This window comes from Chenopodium quinoa, unplaced genomic scaffold (assembly GCF_001683475.1).
Source record: "Chenopodium quinoa cultivar QQ74 unplaced genomic scaffold, ASM168347v1, whole genome shotgun sequence".
Classification (NCBI taxonomy): domain Eukaryota; kingdom Viridiplantae; phylum Streptophyta; class Magnoliopsida; order Caryophyllales; family Amaranthaceae; genus Chenopodium; species Chenopodium quinoa.
The window spans coordinates 3,069,130-3,081,443 of NW_018743858.1; positions in this window are offsets into that span (position 1 = coordinate 3,069,130).

The window sequence follows — 12,314 nt, forward strand, 5'->3', positions numbered from 1 at the left end:
TTGTAGATGAGGAGTATGCTAATATTATTGAGGCAAGCACTATCTTATCATTGGGGATCCGGAATGCACGTAGGTCTGAAATCCAAGGATTACAAAGGAATGCTAGAGCAGCAATAGCACCGTTCCTAAGGTTATCATCAACGGAGTTAGCCGGAATGCCGAATCTCCCTCTCACGGAGTTTGACCCTCCTAATACTCCGGTATCTCATTTAAGTTCCTTAAATTTTACAGAATTGTTTAACTATGATGATAGTGAAAATACAAAAAAGCGAATCAGGGAAGCAGTTGGGCACTTACCACATTCATGTGATGGGGACTCGATGAGGTATAGTGAGTCTGACCACGATCTGAAAAAGAGACTTAAGAGACTTCATAGGTGGTCTAAAAAAAGGGAGTTTACAATCTGGTTCAAGGATGAAAAAGGGGGGAGAAGGTTTGCTTCCAAGGCTATTTCGGACTCGGACATGACAAGGGAATTCGGGGTAGACATTGACGGTGACCTGTGTATGAGGGGTAGAAACAAGAGACCCCAAGATATTTCATCCTCGTCGTCTGAAACTTGCAAACGGCAGAAAAGTGAGGAAGTGACCTCGGTTCTCAGGGAAGTGAGAGATGACATGGATATTGATACTCAGATGACTATCTTTGATTCGATTAAGCTAACGGTGGAGAGTGAGGTGGCTGCTCTAACTCAGCCCCCAAAAGAGTCATGAATGTGGTGGCTTGGAATTGTAGGGGCCTTAATGATCCACACTCCCTTACAATTCCTTACCTTGTGTGGCTCTATCGTACTAAGTTACCTACTTTTATGTTTATCTCGGAAACTAAGATGGATGTTTCTTCGGTTGCTTCTAGGTTAAGTTTTCTAGGCCCTTCTTCCACTTTTGGGTAGGATGCTGATGGAAGTAAGGGCGGTCTACTAGTTTTAGGATGGTCAAATGCTAATGTTGAATGTTTGTACTCCTCAAAAAATTTTATCCTTTGTAAGATCAATGAATCTAATGGAAGTTGAAGTATGTCTTGTTCTTTTATGGTGAGCCTCAAGTAGAAAATAGGAAGATAGTATGGGAACAATTACAATGGTTTCTAGAAGAATTCAAAAATGTTCTGATTATAGGAGATTTTAACCAAATAGAAAGTGGGAGTGACAAACTAGGGGGCTCAATTTGGATACGAGGAATAGAGGCCTTTCTGGATTGGAGGTTCAGTAGTAATGTGACAGAAGTCCCTTTCCCAGGTCCGAGGTTTACTTGGAGCAACAAGAAGGAAGGTAATGAACTTATTCTAGAAAGGCTTGATCGGGCCTATATCACAGAGGAATGGTTCAATCACTCCCCGGAAGGTAGAATTACCCATGAACCGATAGTTTGCTCCGATCATGCGACAATCACTTATCAAGACCAATCTAGGTCTTCGGCTTCAAACAGACCTTACCAAATTGAAAATTGGTGCCTTGCATTCCCAGAAATTAAAAATATTGTGGGAAGCACGTGGAAGGAAGAGGTTTGGGGTTCTCCTATGTTCCAGCTATCAAGGAAGCTGGGTATTTTAAGATCTAAACTCCAATACTGGTGTTTAGAAAATAAGAAAGTTTAGGGGATCAGCTGGAGAAAGCTTACGAAGAGTCTCCAAAATAATGGTATGAGTATTGGCTCGGTGCAAGAAGGGGATGAGTATATCCAGAATATCAATCGTCTTACCTCATAAAGTCAACTGGGTTTTAGTTTTTGGAAGCAACGAATGAAGGCTAACTGGATTAAGTATGGGGATTGCGCCACCCCCACCATGTTCAGGAAAGTTAAACAAAGACGGTCTCATAATGCAATTCTTACTTTAAGGAAGGATGAGGATACTTGGGTAGAGGGGCAAAAGGAGATCGAGGAGGTGATCTTATCTTCAATCAAAGAAATATACAACCCAACTGTGATTGACAACCAAGGGGAAGTTATAGATATGTTACTTCGACAATTTGACATTCCCCGCATATTGGAAGAGAACCGGATATGGCTTGATAGGGAGTTCTCGGATGGAGAAATTAAAAATGCTATGTTCAACATGCATTGCTCCAAGTCTCCAGGTCCGGATGGGTTCACGGTGGATTTTTTCAAAACTTACTGGAATGAGGTAGGGTGTTTGGTGACTAACAGTGTCAAGCAATTCCTGAGGACAGGAAATATGTTAAAAGAATGGAACTAATCTTTACTTGTGCTAATTCCAAAGGTAAAGGTCCCTGAACTAGCAAGTCATTTTAGACCGATCAGCTTGTGCAACACAGTATACAAGTGCATCTCTAAATGCTTGGTGAATAGGCTAAAGTTGGTTCTTCCGAATCTTATCACGGTAAAATCAAAATGCCTTTATACCAGGAAGGTACATGGAGGACAATATACTCCTAAGCCATGAACTCCTACATCTTATAAATTCAAGGAAAGGGTCTGATTTCACGGCTGTTAAGATAGATATGTCCAAGGCTTATGATAGAGTGGATTGGCTCTTTCTTCTAAAAGTCTTGCAGGCTCATGGGTTTTCAAACCATTGGATTAAGACGATATCTCAGTGTGTCTCGACGGTGAGTTTCAAGACAATCATCAACAGGAAAACAACAGAGCATTTCGCTCCTAAGTGTGGTTTAAGACAAGGGGATCCTCTGTCTCCGTATCTCTTCATCCTCTGTATGGATATCCTGTCGAGAATGTTAAACCTAGCAGAAGATATTAATCAATTCCAAGGTTTAAAGGTTTCCAGAAGATCCCCTTCAATCTCTCATCTATTTGTTGCAGATGATGTTATGCTTTTCTTTAAAGCAAATAAGGAGTCTTGTAGATGCATATCCGACATCCTTCACAGATTTGGAAAAGCCTCTGGTCAACAGTTAAATCTCCAAAAGTCTGTGATAAATTTCTCGCCGGCTTTCGAAAATGATAAGAAACTGGTAATGAAACAAATCCTAGCTATGACGGAAACGGATAATATGGGGATCCATCTGGGAGCTCCGATTGATATTCAGGGTAAAAAGAGTTCTTACTTCCAATTCTTAGCCGATAAAGTTTCGGAATGCATAATCTCATGGGGTGCTTTGAATCTTTCTCAACCAGCAAAGTTAATCCTTATAAACACGGTGCTAGTAAATATGTCTGCTCACGTTATGAAGTGCCTGAAAATTCCTCAGAGTATAGAAAACAAAATTGATGCTCTTATTACTCGTTTTTGGTGGGCTAAGAATGGGAGTAAAGGGATGCATTGGGTTAGTAGAAGTATCATTCAACTACCTAAGAGTATGGGAGGCTTGGGAATTAGAGGTTGTTCGGACCGATGCTCTCCTCTTTAAACAAGCATCAAGGATACAGCTCAATCCCCAACTTCTACTGGCAAGAGTTCACAGGGGCTTTAGACAGGGTGGTGTTGGTTGCATGGCTAATTCACATACAAGAGGAGGGAACCGTTCTATAGGGAGTTCGAGTCTGCAAAAAGCTATGCAGTCGTTCAAAGAAGGTTTTGCTTGGAAGGTCGGAAATGGCAATAATATTAGGGCCATAAGTATGCCATGGGTAAATGGAGAAATCCCGGTGGTTAATTCATGTCAAACACTGACAGCGGCTGTGAGGTGGAAAGTGAGTGATTTTATTGACAGGGAAACTAGAACCTGGAATGCAGGAAAGATAAGGGAATGTTTTGATTGGGAAAGTGCAAAAGCGATCCTTTCAATGGAGCTTCCGTATTCGTCTGAGGAGGAATTCCTTTACTGGAAATATCACACGTCAGGGAGGTACACAGTTAAAACAGGATACTACTATCTTTCAAATACCAGGGGGTTAGAGAGACCCTCCTTCTTGGAAAGGGATCAGGAATTTGTTAAGTTGGTCTGGAGATTGGAGATTCAGCTAAGGTGGAAAGTTTTCCTTTGGAGGTTGTTTCATGACGGTATTTCTGTCAAGGTTAATCTGGCAATAAGAGGAATGCAAATTCACGCACTCTTTGATCAATGTGGGGTAGACTTGGAGGACAGCCAACACCTCTTTAGGCTTTGTAATCTAGCAAAGGGGGTATGGGAGCACACCCCATTAGCCATTTGCCCTGACTCATCTGAATTCAATTCCTTGTGAAGATGGATTTAGCACTATATCCTACTCTACAATAGCGAGGATGGTAAGCATAGTATCTAGGGGTGGGACTTTTCAAACCGAACCGTGAAACCGCCCGTTACCGAACCGAACCATCACGGACCGATCCGTTTATAAACCGATAAATTTAGACCGAAAACCGAACTGAACCGTTCAATATCAAACCGAAACCGAATCGAACCGCTCAATGTCAACCCGTTACGGACCGTTAACCGATAACAAACCAAGCTGCTCAAATCCGAACCGAAACGAAACCGAACCGAATGGTTTATAAACCCGTTAATGACCCGAACCGTTTATAAACCAAAACCGTTTAAACCGTAAAAAAAAAACCGTTTAAACCGAATCATTTGTAACCCGCTAACCATTTAAACCGACCCGTTTATGAACCAAAACCGTTTAAACCGCAGGAAAAACTGTATAAACCGAACAGTTATAATCCGCTAACCGTCTAAACTGAACTGCCATAACCCGTTAAACCGTTAAAATCGAACTGTTTTCGAATCGCAACCTGTTTAAACTGATTCGATTACAAACTGCTTAATTCAAATTGAAGTATTTACAACCTAAATGGCTAAATAAAATTAATGTTAATAAATGTAGATTTGATCAAACGGCTTAGGTTTATACAAAGGTTTATATCACCTAGACCTAGTCCAACGGCATTATTAATGTCGTTTTAGATTACTTATTTATTTTAATTAATATCAAATGTAACATACTAGTATTATTATGTATTTATATATATACTTTAATTTAACAAAGGTAACAATAAATATAAATTTTAAAATAAATACAATAAACATTACTAAATGTAGATCTAATTAAACAACTTAGGTTTATACAACGGTTTATATCACCTAATCCAACGACATTATTAATGTGAATATTGTCGTTTTAGATTACTTATAATTTTAATTAATATCAAATGTGAAATGTAACATACTAGTATTATAATATATATTTTATATACTTTAATTTAACAAAGGTAACAATAAATATAAATTTAAAATAAATAACTTTAATTATTCCAAAAAAATACATTTCATCTACATTTTACATTAAAAATAAATAAGTTAAGGATTTACATTTTACATATGATCATAAATTATCCTAATAACAAAATTTAACCTAAAAAAACATTCCTTAAAACAAAAGGCAACAGAATCTTGAAGCAGCAGCACAACACCCAAGAGTAGAGGAAATAGCAGCAACAAGCAGGAACCAGCTCACGTAATAACAGATCAGCAACTTATCAGAAGCAAGGAACAATATAAGCAGAAGGGACTCAGCAAGAACTAATTTTTGTTTTTCAAAATTTCTCTCAGATTTACGTTTATCGTATCATCACTGAGCAATGGTTGTTTTAACTTAAAACTTGAAAAATACTGCCAGCAAGTACGTATACATTGAAGTCTCAACATAAATGACAAGGGCAACAATGATTCAAGAAAAATTAAAACAGCAAGCATAAGAAACAGCAGCAACAAAACTTATCATAAATTCATAACAAAAAAGGCAGCAACAATACTGAAGCAGCAACACACCACCTCAAGCTGGCAGGAGGCAGGAACCAGCTCAGGAAAGCAACAATATAGGCAAAAACAACTCAGCAGGGACAACAACCAAAAGGCAAAAGCTCTACCAGCAGCTCAAAACAAGTTCAAGCAACTTCAAAACTAATTTTTGTTTTTTAAAATTGCTCTCAGATTTACATCACTGAGCAATGGTTGTTTTAACACAAAACTTGAGAAATGCTGCCAGCAAGTACCAAAATACATTGAAGTCTCAACATAAATGACAAGGGCAACGATTTTAACTTAAGTCTTGAAAAATGCTGCCAGCAAGTCTGAAAATAAATGACAAGGGCAACGATTTTTCAAGATAAAATAAACCACAGTGAGACACAAATACCAATTATGTAGATGAAGCACTTTCTGCTTCAATCTCTTTACCAATAAGGAGGATGTCTTCCTCAACATCCCCTTGATAACCACGGCACCAATTTTGGGTGGTAACCAATGCCTCAACATTCTTTGGCAAAAGCTTACCCCTATATTTGTTTAAAATACGACCACCCAAACTAAAAGAAGATTCAGAGGCCACCAATGTAATAGGAATGGCCAAAACATCCCTTGCCATATTAGCTAAAATAGGAAGAGAAGAAGCTTGAGATTCCCAATACTTGAGAACATCAAAATGTTCCCCTTGAATTAATCGCGAACGAGGTCCATTCAAATATGCCTCAAGATCAGCCAGATGGCATCTAGTTGAATCATCACATTCGTCATCAACCTCACGCAACTGAAACATATTTTTTTATTAAAAGTTAAATTATGACATTACAAATAAAAATAGAAGACTGCCATTAATATTTTATAACATAAATACCGTGAAAATATTTTGAGAGCTCAACGTGCGATTAGAATTTTCAGATTGAGCTGTGTCAGAAGAGGCAGGATTTCTGCAGCTTGTATTAGATGCAATAGAATAAAATTTATAAAGGTCATAAAGAGCTTCCTTAATCATCATAATCTTTTCGTCGCATGCCTCATCATTATACAACGAGTTCAACTATGTCTCACTCGAAACAGCTTATAACGAGGATCAAGAGCAATAGCAACTGAAAGAATCAAACTATAATCCTCCCAATAACTCTCAAACTTCTCAAGCATAACTGCTGCCATGAGTGCAAGTTTAGGGTCTTTATAGGCTTGAGTAATTGCGTACTCAATTTTTAAAACACTAACAAAATACAAATTAGTAGTGGGATATTCGGTACAAGAAAATAACACAGTAATATCATTAAATGGCTGAAGGAAATCACAAATTTTTTGAATGGTATCCCATTCATCAGCATCAAGTCTATAAGAAATACCCAAAAACCTACTAGTATATAGAATCAAGGCATCCTTAGCTTCTAAGGCTTTTCGGAGCATTGTATAAGTGGCATTCCAATGAGTCACAACATCGAGACATAAGTTACCATTAAAAGCACAGTCTAACTCAGACAAAGCATTCTCAAATTGATTTAATCTAGAATCAGAAGCATCAATATATTTAACAACCTCACGCAATTTTTCAACACTTTCATGAACTTCTTTTAAACCTCTTTGAACAATAAGATTTAAAACATGAGCTGAACATCAAACATGAAAGAATTTACCATTACAAGGTAGAGGAGAACATAGCATTAATTCTTTTTTCAAATATTCAACCACAACATTCATAGAACGAGCATTATCAACAGTTATTGAAAAAGCCTTACCTTGAAGATTCCACTCTTTAATCAGTTTAAACACAAACTTTCCAACCTCAACACCAGTATGGGGAGGGCCATAATATCTAAAATTTAAAATTTTAGACCTAAGAGACCAACTGTTATCAACATAATGAGCAGTCAAAGTGAGATAGCCTCGGTTAGTACATGCAGTCCACAAATCACATGTAAAGCTAACTCTACAAGAAACATTAGCCAAAGACTCATGCAACAAGGATTTATATTTATCATGATCAGCAATAACATACTTTAACATAGTTTTTCTACAAACATGCTGCACCTTAGGATTCAAATATGCATGAAGTTCCCTAAGATATTCATGCTCTACAATATTTAAAGGATATGCATGGCAGATTATAGCTTTAGCAAACTTTTGTAAATAAGTTTTTTGATCAAATTGTGATTCTTTACTGGGCTGGAGACCATGCTTTTCCAAACATGCATTAATATGAGCTCTACAAGTTGAAGTACCCACTTTACCAGGTGCTTTATATTCTTTGCCACACAAATTACAACGAGCATATTCTACCTTTTCATTACCTATCGTCTTTAAAAAAAAGTGTAATGCTTTCATATACCTGCGGTTCTTTGACGTTTATTAACAGAAGTAGTGATAATGCCGGTATTACTAGCATCATCAACCGGGCCAGAGGCAGCTTGAGAGCTAACAGTATCAAAACTTGATTGCCTCTCATAGTCAAATTCATCGTACTCGTGAGACACGACTAAAACAAAAAAAAAACAGCATTTATAAGTACCAAATTAAGTGACAGATTCTACTAATAGTGAGCAATTAAGCATGCATTGTCTCATGTGACTGACATATGTGCTTATCTTTGTCAGTTTAGATTTCAAATGATAAGTTTCCTGTGAGTTATCTTTGACATTTTATCCCCCCCTCCCCCCCTAAATATGTCATTTTTAAGCAATGATGATATACTATTCTTTAACGACATTATTTTTCTGAGTATTAGTTCTGAATTTTTACTTCAAAAGTTTCAGAAATAAAAGAAACCTTTCTGAAAGAACACATAAAATCATGATTTTGCAGTTTCTGTAAGGTCTATAACATGATAAATGTGCTTAGTAGTAGCTTACTGTAAGCCAATCATACAAGTACACTAACTTTAAGTACTAACTTTAAGCCAATCATACAAGTATACATTTCACTGGACTATATATGTTCATTTCTAGAGGTAATGGTAACAAACTAATAGAGGCCTCAGACAAACTAGGCCCATTTAATAAATGTTGGACTTGGGCAGAATGTACAAAGTATGACATTAGGCACAATTATTTTATAGTCCATTACTTGAAGTTTAGTTTCCAAAAAAAAAAAACACACACACACACACAAAAACTAAACTAAACTAAACTTGAATATGAAAATCACTACTACTTCAATTCATACAAATATGTTTGTGATAATTAATTTACCTTCTCACTGTAATTTTAACTGAATATTGTTAATTTATTAGATGTTCTAATAAGCAGGCAATTACAAATAAAAATGTTATAAAACTTGTTTGCGAGCTATTTCGAGAATTAATGTGTTCAACTTGTGAAAAATACTAGTCAAGTTTGAAGAATAATTTATGAATTAGATAGGCGACTAAGATCAAATTCATACAACCAAAAAAAAAGTCAAATCAACCAACACAACACAACCATAATTCAATTCAGAACTTAGAAGTTTTCAACAAAAAAAATTCGAAACTTAGAATAAAAATGAAAAATACAAATACCAAATCTACAAAAAAAAGAAAATAAAATTAAAATTTCAAAAAAAAGCACAAAATATACATTGCAAAACAAAAAATGAACAAAAGAACTAGAACTTAAAAAAAAAAATCAGAAATTATAATTTACAAAATAATAAATGAAAAAACAAAACTTAGAAAAAAATATAGGAACTTAGAATGAGAATGAAAAATACAAATACCTTATATTGTCCGTGAGTAGAATATGAAAGATCTACAAAAAACAAAAAGAAAAAAAAACAATTGAAAATTCAAAAAAAAAAAAGCAGATAAACCAGAAAAAACAGAACTTAGAAAAAACCAGAAAAATTCAAAGTTTGAGAATATCCAGAAAAAAGATCTACAATAAACCAGAAAAAGCAGAACTTAGAAAAAAAAATAGGAACTTAGAAGTTTTCAACAAAAAAAAAATTCGGAACTTAGAATGAGAATGAAAAATACAAATACCTTATATTGTCGTGAGTAGAATATGAGTATATGACAGATCTACAAAAAAAAAACAGAAATTAATCAATTCGGAATAAATGAACAAAAGAATTAGACCTTCCAAAAAAAAATCTGAAATTTTAAGACTAAATGAAAATATCATATGAGGAAATAAGAGTTTTAGAGGCGTGAGAACTGAGAATTTGAGAAAGCTTGAGAGATTCAGATGAAGAGGGAGATAGCTAGGGTTAGGAGGTTAGGAGAGAGAAAGAGAGATGTTTGAGAATATGAATATCAGATGAGGAAATGAGGCGTGTAGTTGTGTGCTGGTGAGTTTTCTCTAGGTTTAGCTTTAGGTTTTACTTCTTCCCCTAATCTAACCGTCCATTTTCAATCTCAGCATCTCACCGTTCATTTTTTTTTTGGTAGTAATAAACTAATAAAGGATCCAGAATGTTCATGCCAGCTTTATCCAACGGTCTTTTTTTTTCGAGACTTTTTTACTGTTCCTTTTTCTTAAAAAATATATTATTATTAATTATTTTATTATTTTAAGGTTATTGTTATTATTATTATTATTTTGAGGTTATTATTATTATTATTATTATTATTATTAGTATTATTGTTGTTATTATTATTATTGTTAGAATGTTAGTATAATTTTATGTTAATATTCTTATTATAAGTATTATTATTATTACTATTATTATTATTATTATTATTATTATTATTATTATTATTATTATTATTATTATTATTATTATTATTACTACTACTACTACTTATAAATTGTAAGAAACACAAATGAAACAAAATTGAAATTAATTCAATATGACATAGTTAATGACTCAATGTACATCAATATCTAACATCTCTATGTATAACTATATATATGAATATGTCTGTGACTTTAAATGTAATAAACTAATAACTTAATAAGTAATAAGAGTATAAGAATAAGACTAATAAAGTAATAAGTAATAACTAATAAAGTAATAAGTAATAAGTAGTAACTAGTAAAGTAATGAAATCTAACTGTTGTTTTTCATGGGCATTCAATCTAACCGTTGTATATTTGACCATTTGACTATTTGTACATTAGTATTGCATAATGATTTCATCACCACTTTAGTGATTTCGTCATTTCGTCCATTTAACTTATCAAGTTGTTTGAGTTAGTAATCTAAATAAAGTACCAAACTAAATAAATAATCCATTTAATCTCGCGTAACTTATAAATTATAAGAAATGCAAATGTTTGGAAATTGAAATTGATTCAATACGATATTGTTAATGTATATGTATTATGTATATCATATGGTAGTATGGTACGAATGTACGATTGGTATCATACTATCACTGGCTCATTGCCTCATTGAATCATTGGTATGTAAGTAATTAAGTATGTAACTATGTAACTATGTACGTATAATCGGTAAACATATATGTTAAAACTTAAAAATTTAAAACATTTGTTGATCGATCTAATTGAGTACTTGTACTTCCTTAATTATCGATTTATTGTATTCTAAGTATCAACTCATTAAATCATGGTCATGATGCGATCTTTAAAACAATCATGAATTCATGACCCAAACCGCTTATAAACCGAACCGGCATGATCCGAACCGTTTATAAACCGAACCGACATTTGACTGGGTAAACCCGCCCCTAAACCGGCCCATTTCAAACCGAACCGACATGATCCAGTGACCCAGGTAAACCTGCCCCTAAACCGACCCGTTTCAAACCAAACCGGCATGATCCAAACTGTTTGTAAACCGAACCGACATCAACCTGGGTAAACCCGTCCCCTAAACCGACCCGTTTCAAACTGAACCGGCATGATCCGAATTGTTTATAAACCGACCCGCTTATGACACAAACCGAATTTAAACCGTAAAGAAATAAACCGAAACCGAACCGACCCGTGACTAACCGAAACCGAATTGAACCGACCTATCAGCTAAATCAAACCGTTTCAACCCGAACCGCTCCAAACCGAAACCGACTCACACCGAGGTCAAACCAAACCGCCAAACCGAAGTCCCACCCCTAATAGTATCCGTTGTGCGTTGTTCATAGCAACATTATGGGGGCTATGGAAGACTAGGAATGTACGACACTTTGAGGGAACTATGGGAACAATAGGTTCAGTAATGGAAGTTGTTAACCAGACCATGCAAGACCATGAAATGTTTAAACTCCAGTCGAGCACTACAAATGAAGGGGACACCGTTGTAACACCCCCAAATCTCCCTCTACGGAATATGTAGAAAATACGTATAAATACCGTAGAGATAGACTTGGGCGTATTACCGCCGCGTGATAACGCAAGGCTCATACTTTGAAAATACTTTTGCAGCGGAAATTCTTTATTCTTATTAATAAAACTTTAAATAAACTTGAACATAAATTGTGACACAAAAACGACTCCAACTTTTCCTAAGCTAGGTGAAATTCCCGTGGACTACCGTATGCATCAATCAACTTCCACCTGAAACATTCACCTGCTTACCATAAATGGTAAACAGGGCAAAGCCAAAACAAAAGCACGTTTTAGCAATTATGCTAAGTAGGTTATGTGTAAGATAAGTAAAATATAATTTAAATCATTTAAGTTTAATTCAAAGAATTCCAATGCCATACTCATGTAAGAGCTTTTCCAATTCAATGCTTTTAAGACAAGTTTAAAACTCAATCGATTACGTTCCAAAACCATTTCCT